Source organism: Stenella coeruleoalba (assembly GCF_951394435.1).
Source record: "Stenella coeruleoalba genome assembly, chromosome: 2".
NCBI classification, from domain to species: Eukaryota; Metazoa; Chordata; class Mammalia; order Artiodactyla; family Delphinidae; genus Stenella; species Stenella coeruleoalba.
The window spans coordinates 20,676,097-20,701,184 of NC_137147.1; the positions used below are offsets into that span (position 1 = coordinate 20,676,097).

Consider the following 25,088-nt stretch of genomic DNA (forward strand, 5'->3'; position numbering starts at 1 on the left):
TCAAAATTCAAGTGCTACATTATTTATAGCTATCAACCCAGCACGTACGCCAAATGTAAGGCTTATTGGTAAAAGGCTATACTGAAGTTCTATACTTCTAAATATAAATTTTGGAACCAGTTAAAGAAAAAAAATAATTCCAAGGACAAAGAAAGCCTGGGTTTATGCCTTTATAATATGTAACACTTCCCCTTAGTAAATTGTAGACCCATACAAATTATATAATCAAACATATTAACACCCTTTCCCTTGAAAAAAAAGAGAAGAGAGCTTAAAACACTCATATCCTAAGTGTACAGAAGGAAAGCATAATAGGGACACCAATATATCATACCATGAAATAATTATTAACTCATTGAACTCTAGTGTGAAGAGGGGATTTGATATCTTCTACTCCAGAATCCAATCCCCTCCTTTATGCGCAGAACATCAGCATTTGGCAATATTTTAATTCATTATTTTCGGAAAAGATTTGCAGTCAAATAAGTCAGAGAAGCATTAGATTCAGCAGAGTTCGCACGAAGCTACCCCTCCTCTATATTTCCAGTTCTCATGGGCTCTCGAAATGCCATTTCCTCCCTCGGTCCCTCCAGACCTAAGGGATTATAATGGCTTCCTTGAGCTGCTGACTTTAAATAACTCATCATCCCTTTTTTATGCCCTTTACCCTACCCACACTCCTATATGTGGGTGGTCATTAAACTCTCTTCATTTAAGCACCTGGGAAAAAGTATTTGAAAAGCTGTATAGGAATTACTCTTTCGAATTCCACCCCAAACCAAAGAAGATAGAGTTTCAAGATTTACCTTGACCCCGTTATATGCGCTAGACACTCCACTCTGCCAGCAAATACACACACGGAGAAGGCACCGAGTCATCTTTATTTTACAGACGTGGAAACTGAGACATGGAAAAGGCATGTGATCTCCTTAAGGTCATTTATTGATAAATGGCATTATCAGAATTTGAACCCAAAATCTCTTATTAAAAAGAACAGAGAAGAAGCTTAAATTAAAGGTTAGGGGTCAACTTGAACAGGAGAATGTAGAAATTTAAAGATTTTGATCAATAATTCTCTTTTGATATAAACCCCTGATCCTGCTTCTACTAAGCCCATGTAAGTGAAATATGGGTCAGTCTACTATCTGCAGGGTTTCATTCCAGAATGAACCCGTGAATATATGGCTTATTTCCCATGGCAGTGCCATGTAGGGACTCATATTCAGCACACGTTATAGTTACCAAAATTAGAAATACCAGTGTGCAAATGTCCCTACCAAGACCACAAACTTGAAATTTTAAAGAAAATGGGAAAGAAAAATAGGAAGAGAAATCTCAGAGGGCTTTTGAAACAACCTAAAAAGGGAATTGGAACCAAAAGAGAGCAAAGGTCATCGCTCAGCGCAAAGTAAAATAATAACAATGATGATGATAGCTAACATTTATTGAATGCTTATTATTTACCAAGCATTGTTATAAGTGCTTTGTGTTTGTTACCTCATTAAATTTCACAACCATCATATGTGGTACACACTATTATTATCCCCTTTTTGCATACAAGAAGCTGAGGCTCAGTGACATTAATTAACTAGTTTAATTAACACTTAGAAAAGAATATTTCATTTGATCTGTATTTTCAGCCACATTTCATGAGAAGGAGTCTGTGTTTCATGCTGCCAAGACAACTGGATAGGGCTGGCAGTTCTAAAAGACATTTCTAAAAGACCTGCTGGGCTGGAAATAATTGAAGCCAGACCCTGCACCCTAGTCCTTTTTCTTAGCTGCATTTCACTTAGCTAGCTGGAGAACAATTATCTTAATCCCTGTCTTTTCTGTGCTCTAAAATGTCACATTAAAGAGTAACCATCCATCAGTTAGCCTTCAGCCTTATGGCATTTAATTAGTAACTGAGTTTCATTCATGTGAAAGTCCTGAAAGAGTCTACTAACCTGGGGACAACTGTATGTTGAACTTGAAAGATGGTGGGCTGTCTGAGCTAATAATCCAAGAACTAAATCGCAGTTCGTTCCCATTCTCCGATTCACGTCTAAACTCAGGAACTATGTGATGACCTTCTGACGGCTGGAAGAAAAACTGAGAGGGCCTAGTTCAACAGGTATCTAGCCATAAGAAAATTCATGGTTGCTACTAAAATTCCTGTGTCTAAAATGACAGTCAATATGATGTATAAGAAAGAACATAGGCCCGGAAGACACAAAAACATGGGATCAAATCTGGATGTGGCTACAAGTACTAGTTAATTTCCAATTACCCCTAACCCATTCTATTCTCCATTCTTCTCTGACCTACTCTGTGCCCTGAGAGTCTGGCTCTGGCAGCTACCTTGACTGTTAGCATCCAGTTGGGTTCAACCAATGGAAGGTCCCTGCAGGAGATATGATGGCAGGAAGTGATAGGAGTTGAGTATCTTTTCCTTCTTTCACCCCACAGCTCTGGCAGTAGCTGCAAGACTCCACTACCACAGTTCCCACCAGGTTTTCCCTCCTCTATATTTCCAGTTCTCACTGGGCTCTAAAAATATAATTTCCTCCCTTGGTCCCTCCTGACCTAAGGGATTGTAATGGCTTCCTTAAGTTGCTTGTCTCTGAGTACCTCATCATCCCCTTTTTATTCACTTTACCCATACCTCTATACGTAGGTTGTCATTAAATTCTCTTTATTTAACCAGCAGGAAATAACTGTTTCCTGCTAGTATTCTAACTGACACAGCTACTCACTTGTCAGCCACATAATCCCAGTCCTTTATGTTTCTTTAGTCTCTATTTGATCAACTGAAAAAAAGGAGATAACGATATTTACTTTGCAGTGTTCTTGTGGATAATATATGCTATATGTTCTTTGAGGTCATGTATGTTGAGTTCTTGGCTTACATTAGGCAAGTGATATAGGGCAATGGAAGATCTAAAAATGCAAACCCTAACATGTTATTACATGACCTCCCCTGTATGTTATATTTAAATTCTCATTAGCCTATCATGCTCATGATTATAGATTCTTTACTTTGTCTATTTATCTCCTGAAACTTTGATCATGATCTACTCATCTGCATTAGATCAGCAGAAATGAAAAGGGAATACATGGAATTAAATTTAATTCAACAAAAATTTACTGAGCATGTATCCTGTGTCATGCATTGTATTCAGCACAAGGGACACAGTGATGGGAATAAAGTGAGTCTCTTTCCTCAGAGTATTTAAAGCTAGTGGGGATAAACTGTAATTTTTGGTTTAGTTTTTTTTTCTTTTAATGTAAAATTTAAATATACACATAATGAGATGAGATACACTAAGCTGAAGTGTATATTTGCTGTTAAAATAAAAGCACACACAAAAAAAATAAAAAAATAAAAAATAAAAGCACACACCTATGTAACCCAAATCTCTATCACAATATCAATCCAAAAAGTTTTCTCATGTCAATTCCCAGGCAGTTCCTGTCCCTTTCTCCCCAGTGTTCTGATATTTTTCATCATAGATTCATTTTCCTTATACCCCTCATGTAAAATGTCATTATTCTCTAGATGCTTCAAAATTTCCTCTTTATCCTTGGCTTTCAGCAGTTTGATTATGCTATGTTTTTGCTTTTGCTATTTTGTTATTGCCCACAGGTCCCCAAGGCTCTGCTCATTTTTTTCCACAATCTTATTTTCTCTGTCTTCAGATTAGCCTTCTATTGAGTTATCCTTAAATTCACAGATGACATTCCCTCTCATTTCTATTTTGCTGATAAGTCTATCTGGGGAATTTTAATTTTGGTTATTTTTTCAGCTCTAGAATTTCCATTTATTTCTATTTCTCTACTGAGATTTCCTATGTTTCCATGTTATTATCAGCTTTTTTTTTTTTTTTTTTACTTCACTGAGTATCATAATAGCTTTTTTAAAACCTTAGCTCATTCCAACATCTGAATCATCTCATGGTTCATCTCAGTTGAATTCCTTTACTTTTGAGACTGGGTCTCCATATACCAAGTAATACTGTATCCCAAACATTGTAAATACAGTGTCATAGAGACTCTGGATCCTGTCATACTCCTCAAAAGAGTATTAATGTTTTTGTTTTTATATGCAGTTAACTTGGTTGCATCTAGCAGGCAAACTCTCTTTTGAGTAGCAGCTCAATTTCAGTTCAGTCTTTATGATTAGCTGTGAAGATTTGAGAATTCTTTGCCCTTGCCTGGATCAGGAGGCCAGCCAGAGATGCAAACAGTATTTCATTATTTTTAAATATTGAGTTGGCTGAAAAGTTTTCCAAAACATCTTACAGAACAACCTGAACAAACTTTTTGGCCAACTCAATAGAATTTGGGGCTCCCTCTCTCTGGTTCTCTCCATCCCAGGAGTTGCCCCTCTCTTTTTCACGGTTCGTGTCCTCCAAATCTATATTCTACAGACCATAAAGGCTTTAGATTTCTATTTGAGTTTTGACCACCCTGTACTGTAGTAACATTGATCGATCCACAGGATAAAAGCCATTTTAAAGACAAGAAACTTAACTGGCTCTGGTCCATTCTTACAAGTTTCAACTCTCCCACCAGAATATGCCTGCGTTTTTCATTCTCCAGTGCCTTCAGGTCATTGTTCTCTTATATCTTGTCTGAAGTTTAAGTTTTTACCTACAGGAGAGTTGGAATGAGAAGAGATCCTAGAGACAAAATGTAAACCTGAAATTTGCATATACAATTGATATATGTTTTGTTGTGGAAAGGGAAAGTGTAAGAAGTAAGAGGAATACATAGGAGGTTAACATACATTATATATATTAGAAGGTACAAAAGGGCCTCCTGTGAGGAGCATTAGCTAAGCAAGAACTGGAAAGGTATGTAGAAATTAGCTAAGCCAACACAGGCCTGGAGTTAGAAAGAATATTTCAGATTTTAAAAATAATAATAAAATGCCTCTGTGCAGGTCTTACTGGTGTGGGAGATAGTACTAAATCTGTGTAACAGAAGATTCATAGCTTATTGAAATATAAAGTTTGAGGTTTGGAGTATAAATTCAACTATCTTGGGTTTAAGAGACTTATATATATAAAGTTTTCCAACCACACCTCATCTAGAAAAAATTAAAAACAACGGTAGCTTTATATATAGCTTATTCTCAGAGAAATGCTAATTAAAAGACAGTCTGATAAGCAAATTAGGCTGGCTTTTTTGTGTATTATTAAAAATAGACTCAATTTTTCATCACTTGCTGCATAAACACTTTAAAGAACAAAAAGTTATAAAAATTCAAGGTCATACCATTACTTATTTATATTTTTATACTTCATGTAAGGTAAACATAGACATCAAAGGTAGTATTACAAAAGCTGTTGATATGATAGAAGTTACTCAGGGTTAGGACAGGAAAACAGAGCTGTCATTTTCTGACTAGACAGTCAAGAATGAAAGTGTCTCAGCGCTGTTGTGCTATCAACAACAATGGTACAAAGTCAGCCACAAGTGAATACTTATTACCTGCTGATTTATTTTTGGCTTAGTGCTTTCAGGTTTTCTTTGCTCTGCGTGGCTTATAAATAACAAAATTCTTTACAGATTGAACCTAATTCTTGCTGCAGCAGGTTTGGCAAAGTATGAGATACATCAATGGTCTCTTCTCTTTCTCCTTCAAATGCTGAGCCTCCAAACTCATCAGTTGAAACTGTTTTTACAATAGATGCTAAAGAATTTACTAAAATTTTTCTATACAAACACTAACAGTCATCAATTATTTGAACCCTGAAAAGAGGATAGGAAGCTCGACTATGACTCAGAGGAGAGTAAGTAGCATAATGTACTATTGTGTTGCTTAGTAGTAAACTTAAAGAAAGAACGACCTTCAACAAAACATTATTACTGAAAAAAAAATATGCTGAACAATGTCATCCTAAATCATAGCAGCTAACATCCAGCAGAACTGAAAAAGAGTCAAGTGATTATGCATACTCACTCAAATGGAACAAAATAACAATGCCTCCTGGCAAACTTAGTACTCTTTTCCTATTTGCTAGTATAAATAGACCATGTGTATGTCTGAGGTATGGTTCAGTCCAATACTAAACATTGTTTATTGATGACATTAAGAAACGTCTGGAGGCTGTGTGGGAGGAGCACAAACTTTGTCCTTATTTTTGTAGGAGAAATGGACAGGCTGTCCAGGAAAACATCATTTTAAGAAAAGACAAAACTGGCAGGTAAGCTGAGAAGCAAAATCGAGGACAGAATGTTATCCTTCACCCGAATTTGTCTTATAGAGCAGTCCCCATGTACTGATCCTTCCAAACCTAAAGAGAGAAAGTTGTGAGCGCTATAATCTGAAAGCTCTGTATCTACTTGCAAAACGCTGTAAGATGAGGCAGCCAACATGCTGCCAGCACACTGAGACTCCAGAATGGGGTGCAGCCTTGCAGGAGAGACGTGCTGTCACATCAAAACAGCAGACGACTCCCAAAGCCACCATGGAATCATGGCATGCTTCAGAACCAGCACTGGCCACCACCAGCTGAGATGAAGAGGGGTCTCCCACAACCCAGCAGGGATTAAAAGCTCAGCCAGAAACGGAGGAAGCTGAAGACCATCACATCATCCCTGAGAAGACTTCTTTATGATCCCACAAGTGATGTGCCCTAGTGACTTCCAGAAATAATGGGGTGATTTCTCAGGGAACTGAAGCCTCACTGAAATAGATTTTGATGATAATTAATCATTTTTGAGCAATGACTATGTATCAGACACTGTGCGAGTTGCTTTCCTTGCATTCACTCAATCCCCACAATACCTCCATAAGGTAGGTCCTATGAGCACCAGCATTCCACGTGGGAATACACTTAGACTCAGCAACTATAACCCCACTTCTACCTTCAGGCTTTTATGGCCTAAGGAGACAAAAATGTGATAAACTTTTAACAAGCAAGGATTCCAAAACTGGTGCCTTCAACACACTGGAATATTTATGAGTGTATTAACTTGGCATTTTCCTAGTACAAATTCATGTGCAAGACAGGTGAATAAACTCAACTGTCCAGCACTAGAATGGGTTCTTGTTTCTGTGGCATCCCTTTTGTCTGGGAAGAGCCCTGAACACCTTCACAACTGTCCTCCATGTACCTGCCTACTTCCTGGCCTAGTACTGAGCTGCCTCAATTTCCCTGTCCATCACACTACTTCCCTACTGATGCTAAAATTCCACCTGATTCAGCATTGTTTGTCTGAGGTCTGAACCCTCTCCTAGAATTATATGAAGAATAAAATTATATAAAGAAGAAAAAGAAGCCAAATACTCAAAGTAAGGAAAAAGCTTATGCTAAGTCAATTTTTTGAAACATTGGATGGACACTAAAAGAGGTGAATTGGGGAATTTTAAGTAGTAAGTATAACATGACTACACCTATTTTCAGCTTTATATATGATTTTTAATATCTTAACATTTAGGTATCTGTTTACAGTATATCGTGTGGTTTTGCCTCAATTGTCTCATATGATTCCTAGAATATTTGCAGGAGGTTAGGCAGGTGCTTGTTAGAGAGGCAATATAATGGAATGGAGCCAGAATGTCTGGGTTGAAAACATGATTTTACCACTTATTGTCTGTACAACCTCGGCCAAGTAACAATCTCCATGGGACTTAGTTTCTTCAGCTATAAAATGGGATGTCAAAAATAGTACCTACCTTTAGTGTTTTGGGGATAAACAGATGAGATAATATAACTGAAACACCTGGCACATAATAAACACCTTATTCCATGCCAGGCATAATTCTAAGTGTTCTATGTATACCAATTAATTTAGTCCTCACAATGGAGTAGATATAACCATCTATGTTTTATATATCAGAAAACCATGGCACAGCGAGGTTCATAACTTGCCCAAGGGCATGTATTCTCTCAGAGTGTTAGATCTTTGTTCTTTTTTCTTCTTATTAAAACTATTCCCTTGTTTACAGATAAAGAAACAAAGCTTGTAAAAATAATGTGCCCACATTATTCCATTAGAAAACGGTGACGTTGGAAGCTATATTCATCTTCTTTACCCTATTCATGTGAAGAACAAAAGAAATCATAGAATAATGTGAACTATGTGAAGATGTTACAGGGTATACAAGAACTCTGCACTTTTGCACTAGCATTTATTGCAATGTTAATATAATAGGGCTTTCATGAAATAGATTTTTAAAAATAAAATAAAAGCCTTTCACAGAATGACTTTGAGAAAATAGTCTAGCTAATATGGAACCCTCAAATATACCCCTAAAGAAGCTATTAAACATCAGAGTCTGTGGAGTAACTAAATAATTCAGTTGTTTATTGGTGTTTCTTAACATGAATTTATGTTATGGGCAATTGCCCAACTTTTTTTTTTTTTTTCCTCTCATGCTACCAACCCACTTGGGATAGATGAAAATAAAACAGTCAAGAAAGAACGAACAGGCATCAATGAAACAATTGTTCTGGGCCCGCTCCCACACAAATCACTACAGGATACCAGCAGAGAAATGCAAATGTTACAAAAACACCAATATTGATCTAGTATCAACCTACTTCTAACATGAAATCCATATTCATTCTGCAAATATAGTGAGAATATATAGTTACTAAATAGAGTGTGCCACTACGCCAATCCTCAAAATCAACTGGTAAAGCTTCTCACAGCAACCTCAGAGAGGCTCTAACCCTTTCCGATTTGGTTTTCTTCCTTCTAGTTTTATTGAGATATAACCGACATACACCACTGTATACGTTTAAGTCATACAGAGCAATGATTTGACTTACATACATCGTGAAATGACTACAACAATAAGGTTAGTGAACATCCATAATCTCATGTAGACAGAAATTAAAGAGATAGAAAAAAAATATACTTTTTCCTTGTGATGAGAACTCTTTGGAGTTTCTCTCTTAACTTTCATATGTAACATATAGCAGTGTTAGTTATATTTATCATGTTGTACATTACATCCCTAGTGTTTATTTATCTGTTTTATTTTTGCCTTTACTCAACAGCTACCCTTTGTTCACTGTTGTAAATTCTTTATGAACTACATTTTGTTAAAATAAGGGTTTGCATGGAGAGTTGAGGCTTTAGTTGCCTTGCCCTTGTTGCCATTACCACTGGGCATGGAAGAATCAAGGGATGCCCAAGTTAGTCCCCAAGTTCTAGACATAACTGTTCCACCCTCCTGCTGTGTAGCAGCAATTCTAACTCCTCATTAGTAATAAAGGTGATTACCCCCATTAGTTCAGTAGCTTCTTTCTTTGCTACTGGTAATTAGCATGATGAACCTGAAGAAATTATGTCTTAATCACAGCTTCAAGATCAGTCGATAAATTCTTTACTGTATCCTGATTGAAGTGTTCCTTCCTGTGACCTGGAAACTCTACTGGAACAGAGTTGTGGGATAGTAAGCACATATTTCACATACCAAATAGGTCCCTGGGAGTTATGGTGAAATGGACCAATTCTACTTCCATCCCTTGGTTCCTGGATCCATATATTCTAGCTACTGGAGACACAGTTCTATACACTGCTCATTGATTTGGCTCATGTACTGCATTTTGGAGGTCAGCATCAAAACCACGGAGTGCTTTTCTTGACCTGGTACTGTAGCCAAGATTTTAACAGGCAATCCATCGTTATTCTATTAAGCCAATTCTGGGTGATGGAATACACGATACCTAATACAGTCAGCCCTCTGAACCCACAGATTCAACCAACCACAGATCCAAAATATTAAAAAAAAAAAAAAATTCCAGAAATTTCCCAAAAGCAAAACTTGAATTTGCTGTGCACAGGCAACTATTTACATAGCATTTACATTGTATTTATAATTATTTACATAGCATTTACATTGTGTTAAGTATTTTAAGTAACCTAGAGTTGATTTATAAAGTACGCAGGAGGATGTGCAAAGGTTATGTGCAAATACTATGCCATTTTACGTAAGGACATGAGCATCTGTGAATTTTGGTATCTGTGAGGGTCCTGAAACCAGCCCCTTGCAGACACCAAGGGATGACTGTCTAGTCTTCTCCTCTTTGGATTCTTTGATCTGAGGCAATGTTGTCATTAGATCAGGCATTCTGTGTTCCTTCTGGAATGGAACAAGATGGAATAAGGGTAATGAAGGCAAACACAAATCTAGAAGAATACACCTTTGTAGAGGAAGGATTTCTGCCATCTCCAAGAAACATAAAAACATCGAAACATGGCAAATATATCCACTGACCTCTCTCTCCAGGGACATTAACTCCTCTGTGCTTCTGGATTGGGCACTGAGCTGTACACGTACATGTACAGGGTTACCAAACCTCTACCTCAGCAGGAAACCCCAGAGCAGGAGAAGAGAGGTTTGCAGCACGATCTACATGAAGCACTGCCGTGTTGGATCTGCATGTGTTGGTGAGAGCCCATAAATTGCTGGTTGCCTCAGCAGCAGCTGGAATAAGACAAGGGTGAGGTCAAGATGATCTCACATAATATAAGGTCCAGTGCTTTAAGTTTTAAAATTACAGTTACCTATTACACAGTTATTGGACTCATGAAGATAGTCATTAAGAAAAATAGCAAATATTTACATAGCGCTTTCTGTTTGTCACATATCCATCTAAGGGCCTTATATATAGTAAGTCATTTATCTTCACCACCAACCTATAAGTGAAGATAATCAGGTATATAAGGAAACTAAGGCACAGAGTAGTTGTGTAAAGTATCTAAGGACACAATACTAGTGAGTGAAAGAGCCAGGACTTGGACCCAAATTTTCACGTTGCCTAAAAGGTAAATGGTTCTGCAATAACCTTAAAGTCAGAGAAAGGATACATATGCAGGCAACTAGAAGCCTGAACTTGTCTGTGGGCAGAGGAGAGCCCTGGAGGTGAGGAGGGACATGGGAGATGTTATCCCAGGACTCACGGGGCCAATCACCTGGAAGTGATTGGCCCATGTTACTATCGCCCTTGATGTGTTGGGACCTGTTAAATCACCAGGTAAATGCCTCCCAAATAAAATGAAAGAATCAAAAACTACAGCTCACAATGCCAAGAGCAAAGAGTTCTTAACCATTTTGTGCCATGGATCCTTTGTCATTCTGGTGACAGAATATTTTTAAATACATAAAATTCAACTGATTACAAAGAAAAGTAGACAAGTTAACAAAATTTTTAAAAAGAAACAAATTTGTGGTATAATACATGTGTCTCCTATATTATGCATTCAGTATTAAGATCTTGCTGGAATACTACCACAATTTCAAAAATATCTTTGTGATATATGCAACAATCATTATAAGAAATATTTATGGTTTCTCTTGGTGAAAAAGTCACAAAGACTGCTAAAATTACTAAGGTCTGTGGCTTACACTCAGCTGAAGAAAATGCTAAGTGTCACCGGGAAGTTAGTGAAAACAGAGATGTAATTTTCCAATTCAAATTAATCAACCCCTGAATCCTTTGATATACACTTCGCAGAATCATGGAATCCCTGGAGAGGAGCAGAAAGATGGAAACATCCAGTGGAGGAACAAAGGGAGAGGGGTTTCACTTCTTAAAACACACCCCACGGCCCTATGATTCTTCATTAGCCTGTTGGATACCCTGCTGGGTAAACAGTGATGAACAGACAGTGGTTCCTGCACTCATGTAATTCCAGTTAAATGTCTGTGTATATCGGTGTGTGTCTGTGTGTTTGTGTGCATTAGGTAGACAATAGATGGAGGTTAAAAACAGATTACTTAAGTGTTATGTTGGACTTTGAAATTCAGCAATTTCTTATGACAATATATGCCACTGACGAGCATCTGTTTGTTACTATATATACTATTATATAAATAATGCTGGTAGTTAAGAACTCCCTAAATTAACTTAGCAGAAAACTTGATAAAGGGTTTCCTCAAATGAATGTTTTGTTTTGTTTGCAGTACGCGGGCCTCTCACTGCTGTGGCCTCTCCCGTTGCAGAGCACAGGCTCCGGACGCGCAGGCTCAGCGGCCATGGCTCACGGGCCCAGCCGCTCCGCGTCATGTGGGATCTTCCCGGACCGGGGCATGAACCCGTGTCCCCTGAATCGGCAGGCGGACTCTCAACCACTGCGCCACCAGGGAAGCCCTCAAATGAAATTTTATTTCTTCTTTCCTTTTAATCCTTCATGCAACTTATAGTAAAATAAGAGAAGTTTAAAAAATAAAAACATTAAGATGCTCTTCTTCCAAACCAGAAAGATGGCAGAAAGGGCATGCGTGTTCAGAGAATAAGATACTAATGTTAAATTAGTGCATTTCAAAAGTAATTTTGAACAGTTAAAACAGACATACTCCTAATCCCTCATAAATACAGAAACAGGATCCAAGGATGAAACTGAAATACGTTTGTATTAGCTGCCACTTGAGGAATACCAAGCCTTCCTCTTGAGGTATGAGTAACTGAGAGAGGAGTTGACACAGAATATAGAGTGGGAATCAGAAATCTCAGTCCTGAATGCTAAGCAGTTCATCTAAACAACCAGTAATCTATGGTGGTTGCACAAAACACTGATTTTATATTTGGTGTTTGAAGCCTTGACATTGCTAGAAATTGATAATGATTATAATAATTAGAAAGTAATAAACTAATTATCATTGTAATGACTAGCGTAAAATTGTTATAAAAGACTTTAATAAATCAATAGAAATGGGCAAAGTCTAAAAAGTATTGTGAAATTGTGTTTTCATTAAGTTACCTGAGGACCCAGCCTGCCAGTAAGAGATTATCACAGGACTATTATCCAAGGTCATTCCTATGCAGAGGAAGTTGTAGAAAGTTTCTGTGACATACAACCTTCCAATAAACTGCAATTTATTTCCACTAACAGGACCCTGTATTAAAGAGTATTGACTGGGGCTTCCCTGGTGGCGCAGTGGTTGAGAGTCTGCCTGCCGATGCAGGGGACACAGGTTCGTGCCCTCGTCCGGGAGGATCCCACATGCTGCAGAGCGGCTGGGCCCATGAGCCATGGCCGCTGAGTCTGCGCATCCAGAGCCTGTGCTCTGCAACGGGAGAGGCCACAGCAGTGAGAGGCCCGCATACCGAAAAAAAAAAAAAAAAAAAGAGTATTGACTGACAAAATACTAGGCCCTTCCAACAAGATCCAAAGCTACATAACTAAGTGGTTCACAGGTATTCGAAACCACCAAAGAGCTGCCAAATTTATTTTTCTTATTGAAAGTCTGCTATGTGACAAGCACTGTGCTAATTCTGGGGTTTGACTGTTGAGCAATTGGACACCATCCCAGACTTCTTGGAGCTAAGGTATTGGGTGAGAATCACTGTAAATTGTGATGTGTTAATTATGATGGAGAAAGTCCAATTAGTTGTGGGAGCACAATGAAGAGATACTTAACCTAGTATAGGGTGTCCAGGAGATATAAAGGACATGTGAGAATTGGAGGGAAGACGGTGGAAGCAGAGAGAGTGATGAAGCAGAGACAGTATTCCAGGGAGAGGGGATCTACTTGTAAGCATGTGTGGGATTAGAGAGGGCACGATGATTTCAAAAACGTGAAAGAACTCAGGAGTGGCTGGAGAGTAGAATGAACAAGGTAAGGTTGGAAAAGTACACAGGGGTCACGGGTCACACTGTAGCTTACCTCACAGGCCACTGTTATGTGTTGGATTGTGTCCCCCACCCCAAAAGGCATGTTGAAGTCCTAATCACCAATACCTGTGAATGTGACCTTATTTGGAAATAGAATCTTGCAGTTGTGATCCATTTAAGACAAAGTCATACTGAATTGGGGTAGGTCCTAATCTAATGTGATTGGTTTCCTTATAAGAAGAGGAGAAAGTCATGCAAAGACAGAGGTATAGAGACAGCAGTTATGCTGCCATAAGCCAAGGAAAGCCTGGGGCTCTCAGAAGCTGGAAGAAGGAAGGAGGGATCCTCTCCTAGAGGCTTTGGAGGACGCATGGCCTAGCTTCCTTGACACCATGACTTCAGACTTCTAGCCTCCAGAACTGTAAGAGAATACTTTTATTTTGTTTTAAGCCACCCGAGTTTGTGATAATTTGTTATGGCATCCCTAGGAAATATCTTAGGAGTTTTGACGCTATTCTTCAGGCCAAGAAAATGCCACTGGTGAGATTTGATTAGGGGAGCAATATTATCAGATTTTCAGTTTAAAAGGATGACTCTGACTACACTGGAAAATACAGACTGGCAAGAGAGGAAGACTAGTTGAAAAGAAGCTGGAGGGTATACCAGTAAAACTGGAAGTTACGCAGCCAGGATTCAGACCCAATTATATCCCATTAGAGCTGTTCTAACAAAAAACACTACGGCTTCCACTGCTTGGCAGCAATACTGAGGCTCAGATGAAGATGCTCCAAACTGGAAGGCAAAAGCTCTGGGACTTGCCACCATGCTATCTCAAAGATTGAGTCTGTACATGCTATTTCTTCACGCTGCTCCTTTTGGGGAAAAATAAGTATCTCCTATGATGCAACTTAGCAATAAAGAGAGTTGTAAAAATAAATTCTAGCTTCCACTTTGGTGTGACAGTATTGTAATGCAAAAATTGTTCAGGCCCAATAAGGGAATTCAAAAGATGTTGAATAGCCACACATGGTAAATGTCTACAACGTCTGGCAAATGGAATCATCAAACCACCAGCTCTTAAACCACAAATCTGAGATTCATATTTAATTTCTTCCTTCTCTTATCCCCATATCCAATTAATCTTCAAATTATGTTGACTTTACAAACAAAGTATCTAAGAAGATTTTTGTCTCCTCCATCCCCCTTTTCCAATATATCTGGATATTATTCTTTGCTGCATAACTTATGAGACTGGATCTCTTGAAATTCTGACAGTCTGTGCGCTAACTAAACTCAATTAACTAATATGCTCTTCTTAAACCAGTCTGAGAAGATTCTATTGTTTACAACCAAGAATCCTGAATTCCAGGGCTTCCCTGGTGGCACAGTGGTTGGGAGTCCGCCTGCAGATGTAGGGGGCGCGGGTTCGTGCCCTGGTCCGGGAAGATCCCACATGCCGCGGAGCAGCTGGGCCCGTGGGCCATGGCCGCTGGGCCTGCGCATCCGGAGCCTGTGCTCTGCAGCGGGAGAGGCCACAGCGGTGAGAGGCCCACGTACTGCAAAAAAAAAAAAAAAAAAAAAAGAATCCTGAATTCCATACCAAGATAAAAAAAGGAAGAAGGCCAGGTTTGGTGTAAAGGGATGGTTAGATAATAAGTTGTCACAATAGCTCATGTCCATAGACAAAGAGAACTCATATTTCCTTATACGTAATGGACCCAGGAAAGTGGAATATTCTGATAGCATTTTAATGCAACCACAACTAAAATACTATCTAGCTCATTTTCTTATCCAAATCAGCCCTTGGTGGTAAGTCTGTCACCAAAAAATGAATGAAATGTGTACTATTTTGTGTGCTTCTTTGTGTGGATGAACTAGTAAGAGTGAGAGTTTGCAATTCACAGGTACAGGGATTAAAAAAACATTACCTTAACATATGTCAGCAGAATTCCTCATGGAAAAGGACCTATCATTGTTTTATAAAGTTATTTTTCTAGTCAAGTCATTTGAGGTGGAAGATGAGACCCTGAGAATGTTAGTTAACAGAAAGAAAAGATTATGAAACTGATCTGCACTCAAAATGAGCAGGAACTAGGTGTGCGCTAATTAGAAAGCATAAAAGAGAACAAATATTAAGAGAAGGGAGAAGAAGACTAAGGGAGGAGAGAAAAAAGAGAGAGAAGCAAACTTCTGGGAGGCTGGAGTCCACAATGGTAGATATGGCTGTAAGATGTTTTTAAAAGATTGACTCTTAATATTTAAATTTGAATTTGTTTACATGGCTACCGTATAACTTTGTCAGTATCTTCAATTCTAACAAAGTCTACAGCAGACACAAAGCCTTGGGTCAGTTTTGCTTTCAGAGAAGTAGCTGAATGCCCTATCTGACTTGATACGGTAGAGAACATAGATAGCATCAATATAAATAACCAACTCTTAGAACCAGGTCGGAGAAAAAGACCCTTTAGTGTTTTGATCCCTGCCTATTTATCTGTCTTCATGCTCCTGTCCCTCACAAGCTTTCAGTTACACTAGCCCACTCTCTCCTTTTTGAATAGCTTGAACCATTTGCTACCTCTGGGCTTTTGCATAACCTCACCATCTACCAGGAGCATCCTTTTCTCTATTCTTCTAGTGGATACTCATCAGATTTTTGCTTTATATGTTTATTCCTCAATAAAACTTTTAGAATAGTTTCCCCCCATTATACTCATGAAGAACAACGTACATTTTCCTTCATAGTATTTACCTTGTAGGGTCATTTTTGAGGTTTAAAGGAGACAGCTCTAGAAGGTTTCTACTACACAACAGGCCCTCAATAGTTTTGTAACTGTTATTATTAACATCATCATAACCAAAACTGATCTCACTTTTTGCTGTTGGTTTCAACCCTCCTAAGGAGAAACACTCCAGATGGCATGCAGATGTAACTCAAAATGCCACCTCCTTATATCCCCAAACTGTTCTACCTCTAGCAAGTTTTGAGGGTCAACAACTGGGATGAGAGAGATGCAGTGTTGAAAGGATTTGGGCATTGAAAGACTGTTTTATTTCAGACAAAGAATCAAACGTAGCCAAGATTGATCAGTCTAACCAGGGTGTTTCTACAAAATTCTTTGATAATGGAAATTTGGAAACATAAGACCTGTCTTTTAGAAATGGGGCCCAGCAGTTCTTGGGAATTTAGAAGTGTCTAATCTTTAATGATCTATGCTAAATTTAGCGAAGTGAGAAGAAAAGGGTACATTCACACTGACAGGGGCATTGCTTCACAAGAGTGGAATGCTAACAATAAACTTTCAGATTTAGTAAATTCTTTCCCAAAATATTTATGTTAACACTGCCTTAAAGAGAGAATCCCACTGCCAATTATTTTTTCCATCGCCAATTATTTAACATAAATAAAACACATTCTAATAGAATGGTATCCTATTATTTCACAAGACAATAAGGAATAAAGAAGAAGAGTCATTCCATTTTGCTATGTGCAGTTTTGTATCTGGCAAATGGTAAAACGTGAATATGCAACTGTTGTTCCCAATTAATGGGATGTTAAGGAAATCCATTTGGCACATCTTCAAATGTGCCTCTAAACGTTTCTCTCCTCTAAGAGACAAAACAATGAAGAGAGACTTGGTTAATGGTTGGGCCCTATCATATGGGAAAGCTCAAAGAACAATAGAAGGTTTTTCTGACTGTTCACTCTTCCAATCAGTCTCAAAGGAGAAACATTCCTCGTCAGCCTGTCGACTGGACAGATTCTGAACATAAGGCATAGAGAAGGGGTGTGGAGGGGAAAACGTTTTCCAGATTGCCCACTTAGAGCCTCAAGCAACCATCACACATGCTGCTCATACACTAAGAAAAAGATAAAAGAACACGTATTACTTTGAAGATTATAAATCATAATCACTACTGTTGTACACAATCAAAGGTAAGAAAAATTTTTTTAGGAAAATATTTATCAGCATCAATCATAATAAAAAACATTCAAAAACTTTCCCCCCTCTTCACAACCTTCAGGAAAAATGCCTTTACTGACATAAAGGGGAAGAAAGCAAGCCCTGAAGTGTCTCCTGGCCCCATCCCACCCCACCACCATTTCCTGCACTGACCTTCCAGTATTCAGGAACATCACAACAACACCCTAACTTCCTGAACCTAGAGACATGTGTGCTCTCAGAACTGTCACTGATCTGAGGAATGAAGTTACTTACTCTGGACATGTTGCTAGCGCTTCCCATGGAACCACTGTTTGCCACAAATTGTCATCATTACATAGCTTGCTTCTGAGATTCAGGGCTGATGAGAATTAAGAGTTTGCTTGATTTGGTAGAATTATTTCTATGTTTAATTCTGGAAGAGTTAGGCAATCCTATAAAAAGATTCAGTTCTGCAAGGAAAAAGTCATATTGGTTGCCATACCCTTTGTAGAGTTTGGCTCATTGGCCCTTGCTTGTTCCAGCCTACCCACTAGATTACTGTGTCCAGCTCTCCTGTGCATCTTGCATCTCTCCTTTTCCCTGCTGGCCCACGTTGCTCAGGCCCCCGGATGCCTCCTCCCCAAAATGACATCAGCTGGAAGCAGCAATAAAAAGTAGTACAAATTGCCCAGGACCAGGAGTCAGACAATCTGAAATACAGTTATTGTTCTGCCCCACACTGTCTGTGTGACCATGGGCAAATCACTTAACCTCTCTGGGTTCCCGCTTTGTCATCTGTAAAATGAAGGGATTGAACTAAATGAACTCTAAGATCTCTCCCTGCTCCAAGACTTCAAAATGAAAAGCAAAGCTTTAAGCGGGTTTGACCACAGTCACTTATTTTCACAGTGGGAACCTTTAAGAAGTTTGCCTTTTGCTTGAAGTTTCTTTCATTTTTCTGATTTTCTTTTCCTTCTGGATAACTCTGATTCTCCTCCTAAAGGTTATTCTCTGTTTCTATGATAATGTCCTACAATGTTGTGCTTTATGAAATATCTAGGCTTCTTATCAATATAAGCTATAACAGTCCCATTCTTTAGAGGATGTTCTCATTTTTTTTTCTTTTGAAATAAACATGATGAAAAATTTGAATATTAGTTAAGGGTAAGCCTTCATATTACACCAACAGTCTAAGAGCAACTCAGCAGAAAACCAAAGAAAAAGTCACTCCAGGGACCTGATTGAATAGAAGTGTGTCATAATATATTAATTGACTCCGAGAAGGTTCTCCTGATTAGTACTTCCCACTATGATCCTTCAATTCTTTGTCCACTTATTACATTCTAATCTGTATCAAACAATCTAGCAATTGTATTTTTCCTCTAGCTTTTTCTATACTTTATACAGACGCATATATAACTGCTTCCAAACCTTTGTGGAATTGAGCAGATACCAGACAAGCAAATTAAAATCAACCAGCCAATGGGATAATGACTTTAGTGTTTATAACATAAAGTATATACCCCCAAATAATCTAGATTTAAATGTTCTTCTCTTTAAAGATGTTGGGTGGGAAGCAGTGGGTAGAGGGGAGGAGGTGGACTAATACTAAGGTTCTCCAGTGTTAATGACTCAGCTCTGGTACTCAAACTAAAAAGGCCACCCCTGCAGCTGCCTCTGAAATGCACTCACAGAACTCTCTCCTGAGAATATATGTGCAAAAGAGGAAGGTGGGTGTTCAGTTTCAACAACTCTGAGGTCCAGTAGGTAGTCAACTCTTACAATTTGAGTTTGTGACAAGGATCAGATAAGAGAAAGCAGGAAGCATAGGTTTTACTCATTTCACTCCATAGCTCAATTCTTTTTCTCTCTCTAATCACCACACTCTGACCAACAAAAAATTATTTAAGAAATCTGTATTTAACATTTAATCTATATAAGGCAATACAATATGTCCTGTGAGGAATACATCATGCTCAGAGATATGGTTCTTGGCCATTTTTGAAGTTAAGACATCACACATCCTTAAGAAAAGACATATAGTCACAGACACAGCTTGTGCCAAGGGTTAAATAAGGGATGCAGCTGTGGATATTTATTTTCTTTCTTTGTTTAATCCCCACGCTTTCATCCATGGCCTCACTCACCCACATATCTGGGGACAGGACTCATACTCATGTCCCTTCTGGGGCTCTGACAGGGACAATAGAAAGTAGGCTAAGGAAAAGCCGGACAAAGGGGTAGAGTCTATGTTAGGATGAAAACGTACCCGCCATCATAGTTGGCTTAGTAGCACATCACTGATTGGCTGCTTCCCTTTACTGTATGGCTTCCCCAATTTCTACAGGTGTTCCTTCCACCCCACAAATAAGCTACTGACACTCTACTCTGTGTCTCAGGGCCTGCTTCTGGGTGAACCCAAACTTAAACAAGCGAAACATAAGGGATTGTTTTGTACCAACCCTGAAACTCCTAGTCAGTGCCTGATCATTTAATAGTAAGAATTTTTAGCAATGGAGTATACTTTCCCACCATTAAAGACTCTTAAGTGAAATGAATAATCTGTATAACTATTAAAGGTGACCCTGGTCCTGATTACACCGTGCCACTTATTTAATCAAGCTGGGTTCTCCCTAACCCTGTATTGAATAAGGTCTGCATTTGAGATAGCACAAAGGATTGAAATGTCTGTCAAATCAGGCTCACAAGAATCAAAGGTATTCCCCAATATCGAGCTGTACTGATAATTCGAGTAATCAGAAGGCACAGGCAAGAAGGGAACAATCTAAGACCGTAAGCACATAAAGACACTCTGTAGCTTATATGTAACATGTGGTCTCCAAGTGATGCTTGCAAGAGCATAACATACAAAAAAAGGAGCTTGTTTGATCATAATGCATTCCCATTCTATATTCTAATTAGACATTTTCCAGCAAGCCATCCTCCATGAATCAACAGATTCTAGGTTTGTTTATCATAGTTGGGTTGGGTACATCATTCTAAAAGGACTCTATAGATGAGGAACCTCCTGCTCGTGAATACCAATTATGTTTGCCTGTTTACAAACCAAACAATCATTTGACCAAATAATCATTCTTTCTTCCTGGAGGCATCACTCCGTAAAGGGGAAAAACAGACCTGCTGCTAGATCTTTCTTAACAATTAAATTAATATGTTACAGTATAATATTTAATAGACAGTATGGAATGATCATCAAAAGGTTAACAGACAAACTGACTCACTTCGAAGAGACACCCCAGACTTTGAAAGTATCTGCTCTTAACTACACCTGCTTTCACATAAGTAATATTTGGTAAATAGTAGCTATTAATGCCATTATTTTCAAAATAATTTCGAAAGAAATTTCTATAATTGGTTAGCAAGACCTAGGCTTTCTTATGCAATCTTTTGAAAAATATAAATGAATACAGAGGTTCTGGAAATGACATCTTAATAAGAATACTCAAGTTCAAGCCCCCAGTGAACGAATGGTGGATAATACATTAACGTGGAGTTTGCTCAAGATACGAATAACTCAAGGATAAGAAATTATCAGTCTAATATAAGTCTTCATCTGTTTTTTAACCAAAAGTTGACAGCAAATGAGAATCACAGCGTGCTGTGCCCCTCTCTCTGCAGGGAGGAAGGGAGGAAAAAGGCTGCGGAGAGTAGTAGAAGTTTTAATCATTTAGGCTGACAATGTTTTTCTGAAATACTCAATTTTAGGACAGTTTCTGAAGGTAAGAATTTCTCATTCTTCATTTATTTTAAAGCAGAGAGAAATACCTGGAGAAAATAAAAATAAGAAGTGGACCAAACAACATATTATATAACTTTCTGTTTCTCCAACTATGTGTTGTTCTTTATCATATGGATTTGGGGCTCAAAGATTTAAAAACATCCTTTCTGCTTCCAACTGCAGCTATTTTATTTTAAATAAGGCCAGGCCTGGGGCTAAACTGGGGCTAGATGCATAGAATCCTCTGTTTCGTCATCTTCATTTACCGAGAAAGCAGCAGGTCACAACACAGAGGCTACTAACACCATCTCTGTTCATCCACAGGCTGACTTTCACCTCAAGATCAAGGACTGGACGTGCCCAGTAAGTTTCTGTCACCCCTCTGGAGAAAGGAGTTCTTTCCATTTCTTTGTGAAGCTTAGCATAAGGAACAAAAAATGTTCTGAGTGATAGGTTGTAGTTGAAGACCAAAAAAAAAGTTACATCTGTGTTCAGTGAGACAACAAGGCATAAAAAGAACCATGAAAAATGGGAAGTTTATCTCCAGCATTCATAGAAGATCCTTTCCTCCAGCACTTTAGGTTTCCTGGAATTTCTATGCCTCTTACACACACTTCCAAACTACCAATGTAAGAAGGATTTGAGATCTGTTTATCTTAAAAGGAATGAAGGATATTTTCCCTCCCCTAAGGGTATTTGTAATTTTAAGTTCCCTTTCAAATTGTAAACTAAAAACTTGTGTTGACTTTTTTGTCCGAAAAGATACATTTTTTACTGCAGAAAAATACAAAATATAAAACAGTATGTGTCAGATATAAAGTGAGCATGAATATTAGGCAATTCTCCATTTTCACAATTAGAAGATCAAACTTTTGATGCTGTTATTATTTTTAGCTAAGCTAGATATTTACTTACTAGTAATATAAATCAAATGGTCAAATGTATACCTATAATATTTAATATCTTAATTTAATTATGAATGCATACTTAAGTTGCACATAGAACACAGAAAAATCTATTTTTTTCTATCTCACATTCTTTGAAGTAATATTAACTACACCCTTCACATAATCATCTAACTCAATGTCCTGGTACATGCCATTTTCACTTCCGCTAAGTAGCTTCAGGTAAAATATTTTGAAATGTTTGTGATGCTCACTAGATATTTTATCCTAAGCTAAAGCTATCCATTCACATAAATCAGGATATTTTATTTTCTTATTCCTCCCATAGGTAATATATTCACAATGTCAATAAACAAAATACCAAACCTTAATTACTCTACTATTTTTTAAAGTGTTCTTTAACTGTGTACTGTATACAATGTCATTCTACCCTGGCCATTGTCATGTTGACCAAGAATAATTTCTAAATCTGAAGTCAATTTCTTTGCCTCCATTTCTACCAATTTTGTCAAGTGACTTCTACAAGTGTCCAAAACTAACTTTGATTGAGGTCATTTCAGGGTAATGTGCTTCCCCAACATTAATTCTTTATTAAAAAAAAAAAAAAGGAAAGTGAAAGAACATGTGTAATATGATAAACTTTACAAAGACTCCAAAATAAGGCAATTAACTCTGTATTGAGGACAATTTTCTGACAGGGACAATTCCGAATCCCAAGAAAACCACTGTTAATATCTTACGTATTTCCTCCTAGTAATAAATTATTTTACACTTTAGTTCCATGTTATAAGCACTTTTGTATCCTGCTTTTTCTTACCCATCTAAGCATTTCTCCAAATCATTAAATATTCATCTTAAATATCACTTTAATGGCTCCACAATATTCCATACTATAGATACACCAGAATTTACTCAACATTTCCCCTCTTGATGGATGTTTAGTTTATTTTCAATGCCTCATTACGAAGTGTTTCGAAGAAAATCATTGTGCATAAAGCTTTGTCTGCATTGCTGATTATTTCATTGTGCTAAATTTCTAGAAGAGGAATTACTAGGTAAAATAATATGTACAACTTTGAGGCTTTTGAAACAGAGTAATAGCTTGCATTTGCAATGGTTATACTAATTTTCCACTCTTAGCAGTGATAAGAGAGAGCTCACTTGCCATATCTTTATCAGTATTGAGCATTTTATATCTTATTTTATTAATTTGATACTTGAAAGTATTACTATTGCTTTATTTTTAAATTACAAATGAAGATAAACATTTATACACATTTACTAGTCACTTGTATTTTCTTTTTTGTGATTTCCTACATGTTCCCTCCCATTTGTTTATTGAATATCTACTGTTTTCCTTATCAATCTGTGTAAGCTTTATATATGTTCATGACATTAACATTTTGTTAATCATGGTTGTTGAAATCACGTCTCAAAACTTCTACCTAATTTTTCATAATTTTTACAATCAGAAATTTTTTTAAATCTATTTTGTTTTCTCTTAACTTCTTTTATTGCCTTATATTTAAAATGTCATTCGCTATGCAAGGTCAGAAAAATATGCACCTATATTTTGCCTAGTTTTTCTTAATGGTCTAATTACTTATTTATTTGTTTATTCATTTCACATATAGTTCTTTAAACATCCATGACAGATAAACTTTAAGATGGCCCCATGATCTCTATATCCGGATAAGAACCCAGCCCTGGCTGACAACTGCTTGCAGCCTTGTAGGAAACTCAGCTACGCCAGGTTTATAATTCCAACCTATAGAAATCATGAGATAGCAAACATTTATATAACCTATTTAAAGGCATATGGCACAAAGGTATAATTCAAGAGATGCCAAATCCTCTCTGACTCTAGGGAAATAAGTGATCTCTTTTACCTGCCTGGTAAAGGAAGGCTTCACGGAGGAGGTGAGTCATTTTATGTATTTATCTGCAGGTAAATGGAGGAAAGTAGATTAAAGATCAATGTGGAACACATGAAACATTTGGACGACAGTGCAGAGAAAGTTTAAATGAGACAAAGCATTTCTGTAAAGAAGTAATAAAGGATAGAGTGGGAAAGGGTAGATTGGGCTCAGATAGTGGAATATCTTAAATGCCAAGTTAACAACCTTGAACTTTATCCTGAAGACAGGCAATGAAATGTAATTAAAACCTGATTAACAGAAGAGTTAGAGAAAAAATCCCATATCAGTTTTTGTACTTAGTCACAACCAGTTAACTACTTCTCAAGTCAGTTAAAATTTGAAACTGGGAACATGATGCTCAGTAGGCAAAAATGACAGCCATGCTTACTTCTTACAGTCCATAAATCTGTCATAACATTGTTCACCATTAGAGCTAGTATGGCTAAAGCTAAGACATTCACATTCAGAGTTAGGAGACCCAAGTTCTGAAACTACCATTTGCTACCTAGTGTCACTGATTAAATCCCTTAATCTTCTTGAGACTGCATAATCTTATCTGTCAGTGAGTGATGATAGCAGTATCTGCCTACAGACTTCATAGTGTTGTTAATAACGATAATTTGCAAACTGCCTAAATTTTAAGGGACTCAGTTCATCAAAAGGAGAATTTCTTTGATGGATTAAAGAATTAGTTGAGTCTAATTTAAAAAAAAATAAAATGGGTTAAGTCTTTGAAGTCAAAGAAATATGTGCACATCAGCAAGTACCTTATGCAGAAGCAAAGAAAGAAAATCATGGAATGTTCACACTCGTGGCTCCCACAAAAAGAGAGTCAGGAAGCCAGTTGCAGTTTGACCTAATTGAGCAGAGAGTCTGACAAAGACTAAACTGTGGTCTGAGTGAGCACAGACCACTATATTAATAATATTAGAGTGAGAAAAGGAACATGCAAATGAGCCAAAGAGTAATTAGACGTGGGACAAGTGGTCCAGTTTCTGCCCTCTGGAGATAAAACACGTCAGTGCTGCAAGGAAGCAAA

At 37.7% G+C, this 25,088-nt stretch overlaps 1 protein-coding gene across 1 annotated transcript in view; it reads right to left on the reverse strand.

The window, feature by feature from the left end:
* The window catches only part of LOC307179323 (spermatogenesis-associated protein 2-like), a gene marked incomplete at its 3' end in the record, with an annotated part of 243,803 nt that overhangs the window by 74,454 nt on the left and 144,261 nt on the right, over nucleotides 1-25,088 (reverse strand). The window contains 1 exon segment of the mRNA XM_079908283.1: nucleotides 10,223-10,432.